General features: G+C 34.9%; 1 pseudogene; it reads right to left on the bottom strand.

Moving 5' to 3' along the window:
• Positions 1-1,898: 1,898 nt before the first annotated feature.
• Positions 1,899-5,536, bottom strand: LOC145773885 (uncharacterized; annotated as a pseudogene).
• Positions 5,537-11,247: the final 5,711 nt, after the last annotated feature.

Genomic DNA, 11,247 nt, shown 5'->3' on the forward strand with positions numbered 1-11,247 from the left:
TTCTTGTGTCACAATGCTCTGGGCACAAATCAAAAAACTTCTACAATGACGCTACTATTTTCTTTTGTGCAAAGTTTCACTTGGCTTTTTTCTTTGGGTTTATTTTTGCAACTTCTACAATGACGCTACTATTTTCTTCTGTGCAAAGTTTCACTAGGATTTTTTCTTTGGGTTTATTTTTGCATGTCATGTGAGCAAAATATAATTTTCCGTGGGCCTTTTCTTTCTTACTGTAATACCAAAACTTGACAAATTTTGCTGCATCTTGCTGCAATAACCTACTCGTATGATGATCTAAATTTGTAACGAATCTTGCCTTATCAATATCACTCGGAGACCAAAGCCATACAATGTGACGTAAGACTTGAAATAAGTTGCGCGTGGTTAGTACTGTAGAAGTACACCCGCACTCCTATCGATTTTTAGCGAAAAATTCACCTTTGTTACACTGATTCAATGTCATCAATCGTTGAAGCAACGTAAAACTCGAAATTTTTCCTGCTTGAATGGAAGCTAAGGAATACAGTATTAACATTTTCTAGATGCGCGCACTAGAATGGGCAGGAATTATATTCTCGCAACAATTGTTTGTGCTATGCAAGCACGCTTGAGCAACTTGTGTTTCTTCTAAAGGCATGTATGGCTGGTTTTGAATGTGCTCTTGCTGGCTGATGTTTATCTGCAAAAATAGCTGATACAATACATCGGCTACACCTGATATCGGCCGATACATATCGGCTGACCGATATATCGGTCGAGCTCTAATAGTAGACTTTGGTAATGAAAGGCCACTGTAATTGAGGACTGGGGAAAAAAAAGAAAGAAACATTACATCATAATTGGGATTTCCGAAAAACTAATATAAAGGATTTGTGTAAACTTTACAAATAGGCTATTATAATTGATAATAAGTCTATGAAAAAACACAAAAACATAAAAGTACACAATTGCAATTGTACTAAAGCATAGCAGCCATTAAACATGCAAGAAATATAATATAGTCGTTGATACAATGATACATAGTCGATACTCATACAGTTGACACAAAGTATAGAAATCTGATTTGGGTTCCCAACTATAAAACACAACCTTGTAAGTACTGTAAATGACAGGGCTACAAAACATGACTTCTAAATCTCAAAACACATGCATTTACAACTGCAAAAATGGAATAATTGCATGACATATGATTGAATAAATCGTGTTAGGTAAATTGATAAAACAGATAAACACATAAAATATCTCGTTAAACACACAAAAGATCCAGGGCAAAGTAACCATGCAATTAAGAACACTTCGACTATAAAAGGAAAGCCAACACAACTTGCTTATCAGTGACAATATGCGTTTTTGATCAACAAATCAATGAACTGGGCACTCCAGAGAGTCCAGCTGGGTTTACTTTTTTGTCTTATTTGCACTTTTAATAGATGCATGAAGATTCATTTCACATGACAAAAAATAACAAACAAATCGTCTGAAGGATCATTCCATACAAAGTATTCAAGAAAAGCAACATATTTGATCACACCACAGAAGTTTGAATTGCAATTTGGTAGACATAACAGTTTCCTTTTCATCTGTATCTACTTTCTTAACAACCTTTGAGTAGGTGTTTCTTGGTAAAGAATGTGTTGCATGTATAACTTTGGTAGGCTTTCATCTGAATGAAATACTGTGGGCAATTTTAAACTATTACTGTGTGAGAAATATTTGTTACTAGCATTACATCACATTTGTATGGCTTCAGAAAGGAATGATCGTTTTTGTATTATGCTTCCAAGCACCACAATGTGCAAAGCATTCATTGCAAACATCTTACAACTGATAAAGTTTTTCACCACAATCAATTCTTTCATAACTTTTCAAACCACAAGGTTTTGAAAAGAACTTCCGCGTTAACATGGCTTTTCACCAGAATGAAGTCTTTTGTGTTTCTTCAAAGCACCACAATGTGCAAAGCGTTTGTTGCAAACATCGCAGTTGTACGGCTTTTCACCAGAATGAATTCTTTTATGAGTCTTCAATTGACCAGTTCGCCCAAAGCATATGTTGCAAACATCACATTTATATGGTTTTTTACCAGAATGAATTCTTTTGTGAATCTTCAAATCACCATTTCGCCCAAAGCATTTGTTGCAAACATCACATTTGTATGGTTTTTCACCAGAATGAATTCTTTTATGCGTCTTCAAATCACCACTTCGTGCAAAGCATTTGTGGCAAACACCGCAGTTGTATGGCTTTTCACCAGAATGAATTATTTTATGAGTCTGCAAATGACCAGTTTGTCCAAAGGATTTTTTGCAAACATCACATTTGTATGGCTTTTCACCAGAATGAAGTCTTTTATGAATCTTCAAATGACCAATTTGTCCAAAGAACTTGTTGCAAACATCACATTTGTATGGCTTTTCACCAGAATGAATTCTTTTATGAATCTTTAAATTACAACCATGTGCAAAGCACTTGTTGCAAACATCACATTTGTATGGCTTTTCACCAGAATGAATTCTTTTATGAATCTTCAAATTACCACTATGTGCAAAACACTTGTTGCAAACATCACATTTGTATGGCTTTTCACCAGAATGAATTACTTCATGCATCTTCAAATCACCACTTCGTGCAAAGGATTTGTTGCAAACATCACATTTGTATGGCTTTTCACCAGAATGGATTCTTATATGCTTTGTCAAATTAGAACTGTTTGAAAAACATTTGTCACATATGGTACATTTGTGTGAGTTTGCTTCTGAATGAGTTCTTTTATGTTCTTTCAGATGTCCGTGGTTTGAGAAACATTTCTTACATACATCACACTCATAAGCATTAGAACTAAAATGAATTTCTTTGAGACTTTGTACAGCAGACTTTCCAGAAAACCTTTTATCACATTCAGGCGATTTGTTATCAGCAAAGATTGTTCCATCATTTGTTTTAAAATCAACAATATCTTCCAATTTTACAACAATTCCCAGGTGGTGATTCATATTTTGTAAGAGATGACAGCTTAAAAAGTACCAAAAGCATACATCTGAAAACAATTAAATAGTTTAAACAAAACTAGAGATGTACTGATACCAATATTTTGGCCGATACTTTAGTGTTACAAAAAGAAGCAATTTTGTTATTTGCAAGAAATTATATCAAATGCTAAGTTTTACCATATTTGCACACAACTATTAAAAAAAGCTTTGAATTGGCATAATTTATTAAAAATTCAAGAATCCAATCTCAACCGCAGTGTTGTGTCATGATACTAGGCTTTGGTAATGAAAGGCCACCGTAATTGAGGACTGGGGAATAAAAGAAAGAAACATTACATCATAATTGGGATTTCTCAAAAATTAATAAAGGGTTTGTGCAAACTTTCCAAATAGGCTATTATAATTGATAATAAGTCTACGAAAGAACACAAAAGTACACAATTGTATTAAAGCAATAAAGCATAGCAGCCGACAAACATGCAAGAAAGTATAGTCGTTGATACAATGATACATAGTCATACAGTTGACACAAAGTATAGAAATCTGATTTGGGTTAACAACTATAAAACACAACCTTGTAAGTACTGTAAATCAGTGCTTCCCAAATGGTAGGTCGCGACCCATTGGTGGGTCGAGAAGCTATTTCAGGTGGGTTGCGAAACATTTCTAAATGTTACTGAATGTTAAAATTTTCTAAAAAACACAGACGTTCCTATGGATCTCACAAGCCGCAGTTTGGTCTTGAACAGTAGGCTACTTCGCCATCACTAATCTTCAGTTCTTCACTTCATTTGTTGACTTTTCATGAATTGTGCACCGTTTTCTATTAGATCGGGAAATTATTGCGTTATCATTACGTAACAATTATGCAACAATGTAACAAAACGTAACAATTAGATGTGTTGTGTCGCATTAATCATTTCAGTACGTACACCAGTAGTAAAGATGCCATAATAAAGATGGCATATATCATTGTGGGTCGCACAATAAAACTTGCATTTAAAGTGGGTCGCGCACAAAAACTTGCATCAAAAGTGGGTCGCAAACTGAAAAAGGTTGGGAAGCACTGCTGTAAATGATAAGGCTACCAAACATGATTTCTAAATCTCAAAACACATACACTTACTACTGCAAAAATTAAATAATTGCATTAAATAAGATTGAATAAATCGTGTTAGGTAAAATGATAAATCAGATAAACACATAAAATATCTCGTTAAACACACAAAAGATCCAGGGCAAAGTAACCATGCAATTAGGAACACTTCGACTACAAAAGGAACACCAACTCTACTTGCTTATCAGTGACAATATGCGTTTTTGATAAGCAAATCAATGAACTGGCCACTTCAGAGAGTCCAGCTGAGTATACGTTTTTTGTCTGATTTGCAATTTTAATAGATGATTGAAGATTTATTTCACATGACAAAAAATAACAAACAAGTCGTCTGAAGGATCATTCCATACAAAGTATTCAAGAAAAGCAACATTTTTGATCACACCACAGAAGTTTGAATAGCAATTTGGTAAACATAACATTTTACTTTGATCTGAATCTACTTTCTTATAAACCTTTGAGTAGGTGTTTCTTGGTAAAGAATGTGTTAAATGTATAACTTTGGTGGGCTTTCATCTGAATGAATTACTGTGTGCAATTTTAAACTATTACTGTGAGAGAAATATTAGTTAGCCTACTAGCATTAAATCACATTTGTATGGATTCAAAAAGGAATGATCGTTTTTGTATTATGCTTCAAAGCACCACAATAAGCAAAGCATTCATAGCAAAAATCTTACAATTGATAAAGTTTTTCACAATCAATAAGTTCTTTCATGACTTTTCAAACCACAAGGTTTTGAAAAGAACTTTCGCATTAATATGGCTTTTTACCAGAATGAAGTCTTTTGTGTTTCTTCAAAGCACCACAATGTGCAAAGCATTTGTTGCAAACATCGCAGTTGTACGGCTTTTCACCAGAATGAATTCTTTTATGAGTCTTCAATTGACCAATTCGCCCAAAGCATATGTTGCAAACATCACATTTGTATGGCTTTTCACCAGGATGAATTCTTTTATGATTCTTCAAATCACCACTTCATGCAAAGCATTTGTTGCAAACATCACATTTGTATGGCTTTTCACCAGAATGAATTTTTTTATGTGTCTTCAAATTACCACTATGTGCAAAGCACTTGTGGCAAACATCACATGTATATGGCTTTTCACCAGAATGAATTCTTTTATGCTTTGTCAAATTAGAACTGTTTGAAAAACATTTGTCACATATGGTACATTTGTTTGGGTTTGCTTCTGAATGAGTTCTTTTATGTTACTTCAGATGTCCGTGGTTTGAGAAACATTTGTTGCATACATCACACTCATAAGCATTAGAACTAAAATGAATGTCTTGACTTTGTACAGCAGACTTTCTAGAAAACCTTTTATCACATTCAGGAGATTTGTTATCAGCAAAGATTGTTTCTTCATTTGTTTCAAAATCAACAATATCTTCCAATTTTACAACAATTCCCAGGTGGTGTTTCATATTTTTAAAAAGTTGCAGCTTAAAAAGTACCACAAGCATACATCTGAAAACAATTAAATAGTTTAAACAAAACTAGAGATGTACCGATACCAATATTTTAGCCAATACCGATATCATTTTGTTATGCCGATACTTTAGTGCTATAAAAAGAAGCAATTTTAGTATTTGCAAGGAATTAGAACAAATGCTAAGTTTTACCATATTTGCATACAACTATTAAAAAAAGCTTTGAATTGGCATAATTTATTAAAAATTAAATCTCAACTGCATTGTTGTGTCATGATAGTAGAGTTTGGTAATGAAAGGCCATCGTAATTGAGGACTGGGGAAAAAAAGGAAGAAACATTACATCATAATTGGGACTTCTGAAAAATAAATAAAGGGTTTGAGCAAACCCTCCAAATAGGCTATTATAATTGATAAGTCCACGAAAGAACACAAAAACATAAAAGTCCACAATTGCAATTGTACTAAAGCAGTGGTTCTCAATGGGGCGGTACTGTCCCCAGGGGGCGTTTTAATTTTACAGGGGGGCGATGTGATTACCTCGGCTTAATGGGGGGGGGAGCATTTTGATTATTATTGGGCAATCTGGTTTAAAACCATCTACCACCCAGCAAAACGATTTCGTCAAAGAGCTCGCATCTTCGTGGTGGCATTTCCTATCTCATACCTGGTGGAAAAGGGATTTAGCTGCGTTGTTCTGCTACACACCAAACAGCGAAACCCACTTGACATATCCATAAGAGGTGATCTTCAAATGTTTCTCACTGGCTTTACACCATATGTGAAGAAACTGGCACTTTCTCACCAAGCCCAAGGTTCACACTGACTAGGTACCAGTAGGCCTATATTGTTTTCCTGCTTGCAAATATATTACATATTTGATTTTCATCAAACATAGTCTCTAAAACCCTTACAGCCTGTTTCACCTTAAAAGAGGAATCATCAAAAGGTCCCTATTCTAATAGAATTCTATTTAAATAAGGACCTTCTGATAATCCCCCTTTTAAGGTAAAACAGGCTGTAAGGGTTTTAGAGACTGGTAACTAGCCTATATTTGATGTAATTTGCTCTGCTTGGCTTTTTGCTTGGCATTGAGTATTTTTTGTAGTATTAATAGTATTTATTGTTTTATATTCGCATAATTTCGTAATTAATCGTTTTTGTTGGGGGGCGGTAACATTTTGCCAGTTCATGAAGGAGGAGTTGGGCAAAAAAAGGTTGAGAAACACTGTATTAAAGCATAGCAGCCATCAAACATGCAAGAAAGTATAATATAGTCGTTGATACAATGATACATAGTCATACAGTTGACACAAAGTATAGAAATCTGATTTGAGTTCCCAACTATAAAACACAACCTTAAAAGTACTGTAAATGACAAGGCTACCAAACATGACTTCTAAATCTCAAAACACATGCACTTACAACTGCAAAATTAAATAATTGCATGACATTTGATTGAATAAATCGTGTTAGGTAAATTGATAAATCAGATAAACACATAAAATATCTCGTTAAACACACAAAAGATCCAAGGCAAAGTAACCATGCAATTAAGAACACCTCGACTACAGTACAAAAGGAAAGCCAACTCTACTTCCTTATCAGTGACAATATGCGTTTTTGATAAGCAAATCAATGAACTGGCCACTTCAGAGAGTCCAGCTGAGTTACGTTTTTTGTCTTATTTGCACTTTTAATAGATGATTGAAGATTTATTTCACATTACAAAAAATACCTAACAAACAAATCGTCTGAAGGATCATTCCATACAAAGTATTCAAGAAAAGCAACATTTTCGATCACACCACAGAAGTTTGAATTGCAATTTGGTAGACATAACATTTTCCTTTCATTTGAATCTACTTTCTTATAAACCTTTGAGTAGGTGTTTCTTGGTAAAGAATGTGTTGAATGTATAACTTTGGTGGGCTTTCATCTGAATGAATTACTGTGTGCAATTTTAAACTATTACTGTGTGAGAAATATTTGGTACTAGTTTTACCAGGGTTGCCAGGTCCGCGGATTTCCCGCGGAATTGGGCTAGTTTGGTTGAAGAGTTGCGGGAAAAATTGAGCAGTTGCGGGTTTCAGGGCTTGTTTTTGGGTTTGTTTTTGGAGCAACATTAAGCATAAAACAGCAAAAAATCACAACAGTTTTCATTGAAATTCTATAAATTTCTCTTTACAGCATGAATCAGAGTGAATTTTAGGTGAACTTTTTTCTGTTAAACTGGATGGGCACATTTAGCGCCTTAGCGGAAAAGTGATGGAAACGTCACGTGAAGGAGGAATGGTATGGCTGCTTGTTTGATCTATTAATTATTACCTACTCCCAGTGCTCTGTCTTACTGTCTACTAGAGTGTCTAGTAGGGTGACATACAGTAGTGGTGATACTGTTCATATTGTTCACTGGCTCCCCACTATGGCTAGCGATTTTATGCTTTGGAGTACTATAGAGTAATGCTGTAAACCAGGTAGAACGCCTAAACTGGCCTTGGCCACTGTCGGTCATTCTATCAATGACCCTAACTGTATGTACAGGTATTTCTGTTTTACTTAAAATATGTCACTCAATGTTAGTGTTGACATTTTTAAATTTGTATTGTTTCAGAGAGAGCAATGTCACTTATTTAGGCAAGCACTATAGTAATAAAAAATCAACTGTTTTAATATAATGGGTAAATGGGCAAAATATGGTAAAAAATTCTCAAAAGAGTGAAAAAAGGATCCTCTGCTGAAAGACTGGATTGTCAGATTGCCTGAAGATACAACCAAAGCAGCATGTAAATACTGCAAAAGTGAAGTGCGTGCCCATCACACAGATCTGGTTGCACTCCAAGACCATGAAACATCGACACAACATTGCATCATTTTTTAATTCACGGCTGTTATCTGATTTAGGTGTTAGAAAAATAAATATAGACAATTCTGCAAAAAGTGCAGAATTGAGCTGCTCATAGCTGCTCATGTTGCATGCCACAGCAGTATATTAACCATTGACCATTTGGGTGAGATGATTAATAGCATATGTGGCAAAGACTTGGCAATTCATCGCACAAAATGTACTTCACTCATCAGGCGTGTACTAGGACCTGCTCTTCATGAAGAACTTGTTAATGATATAATATAAACAGCAATGGTGGTGTATCTTTTTCCTTGCTCATCGATGAAAGTATAGATGTACAACAAGAAAAACAGCTTTGCTTGATGGTTTGCTACTTTTCACCAACAAACAAAAAATAGTGACTACCTTTCTTGGTTTAATCTCCATTGAAAGTGGAGCAGCAGATGCTATTTTTGAAGCAATTAGGCAATTTTTGGAATCAGAGAAAATTCAGATTAAAAAAATGTATAGGTCTAGCAACAGATGGTTGCAATGCAATGTGTGGAAGGAATAAATCTGTTATAGAAAACTTCCGCAAGGTGTGTTCAAATATTGTGCATATTAAATGTATTTGTCACTGTATTCAGCTATGTTCATCATATGCATTGAAGGTCATACCTCGAAACATGGAGTCCATGATCGCTGAGACATAATTGGTTAAGCCATAGTAATGCTCGCCAAAAAAATAACGCCATCTCTATACTTGCATAAATGTAGGTGAGGCTCCGTTAAAAATTTGAAGAGCCTGTGATACAAGATGGTTATCAATTGCAGTGTGTGTGGACAGAATCCTTAACCAGTACCTGAAATTAAAACTTCACTTCCAAATCGCAAAAGATGAAGAGAGGAACTACACGGCAGAGTTGCTGTATCACATGTATTCTGACACAGAAAACAAATTGCACCTACTCTTTCTACAACCAGTTCTTCGTGAACTTAACCATATAAACAAATTTTTTGAGCTAGAGTCCGCTATCCCTGTGAAGCTATTGGATGAACTTGTTAACTTATACAAAACTCTGCTTCAGTGCATTATGAGACCTGTTGCATTGCCAACATGGGCATCAGTTGTGAATTATGACATTCATAATGAGGCTAATCATCTTCCAATTTCAGCAATTTCTTTTGGCAGTCACTTCCTACTTGCTGCTGCTGATTCTCCAGTGTCTGATGAAAATCTCAAAAAAACTAAAACTCGGTGTTGGGGTACTTATTTGAGCTGATGAGTCAACTACGGCAAAGAATACCTTCGAGCATTGAGATACTACAATGCCTTTCAGTCCTAAGGTCAAATGTTGTACTTGGAAACAAGAAACCACGGCTGGTTGACCTTACATTTTTGCCATTGTACAGTGTACACTGGAGACATTGTTGCTCTGGAAATGCAATGGAATAGACTAAACACTGTTATTTGGCAAAACAAAAACGATATTGATATGGAAAAATATTGGTGCAAAGTGTTAAATCACCAGGATGCATATGGAGAAAACGACTTTGCTGAAGTTGCACAATTTGTTCTCTCCCTGATTTCATTGCCCTTCAGAAATGCAGCAGTGGAACGAGCTTTTTCAGTAATGAGCATTGTTAAAAATAAACAAAGAAATCGAATGCAACAGCAACTTCTGAATAACATACTAGGTATTCGGGGTTACATGGCTTGTTCTGGTGTTTGTTGTAACAAATTTCAACCTATACGAGTCATGTATTGTTTGTTTACCTCATATATGTAGTTTATGTACACTGTTGAAAGCGACTCCCAAGCAAACACTAGTGATGTCAAAACTAATGCAGACACAGTTTTTGAACTGCTGATGTGATTTCCAAAGTGTAACAATTAAATGTGTAAGTTTGAGTGTAAATCGTTGCATTTATGCGTACTTTTACACTATTTATTACGAAGGTCGAAGACTCGAAGGTAGCATCAGACAACATAATATTCCAGCAACTAATTTGTTGAACAATCATTTAGTGGTACAAGCAATTAGGCAGAAGTAAACAGAATGAAAAAATAGTTTCAATGTTCCATTCATCATTGTTTTTGTGGGCAACGTTATTGTGGTTTCTTGACTCAATTAATTTTACATCCTTTTCATCTTGCATTTTATTCATTATTTAGGACAGTGCCTTGCTGTTTAGGTGCTTTTTTTTAAATGTAAGAAATAAGATCTTTGATGATTCATTGTGTTTCGTCAATTTGGACTGATTTGTGAACGAATTTTTCTAATTTTGGGCTAGTTAGTACAAGCAACAATATTGGGCTATTTTGGGCTAGTTTAAAATTGCTTTTGGGCTGGAAATTTTGAAAATATCTGGCAACCCTGAGTATTACATCACATTTGTATGGCTTCAAAAAGAAATGATTGTTTTTGTATTATGCTTCAAAACTTTACAATAAGCAAAGCATTCGTTGCAAACATCTTACAATTGAACAAGTTTTTCACAATCAATTTTTTCATAACTTTTCAAACCACAAGGTTTTGAAAAGAACTTCAGCATTAATATGGCTTTTTACCAGAATGAAACCTTTTGCATTTCTTAAAAAAAACACCACAATGTGCAAAGCAAACGAGATAATCCTTTTTCACGTGTTTACTAAGTGACAAGATTAATTCACTGCAATTCAGCGTTTGAAAAGATATAACTTACAACTTCACACGTTGTTTTCCATTGACGCCCTTTGTTTTTTTCTAAAAGCGTTTTGAATCTTTCAGACAGTTGCTCACATTTTCTTTGCAGTATATACTCCCTCGCTTTTTCTCTTCTTGCTTTTAGCGCCTCGCATACTGCAAGCAGCACTAAAATGATAACTATTACGTAA

Source organism: Aplidium turbinatum, chromosome 7, assembly GCF_918807975.1.
Source record: "Aplidium turbinatum chromosome 7, kaAplTurb1.1, whole genome shotgun sequence".
NCBI classification, from domain to species: Eukaryota; Metazoa; Chordata; class Ascidiacea; order Aplousobranchia; family Polyclinidae; genus Aplidium; species Aplidium turbinatum.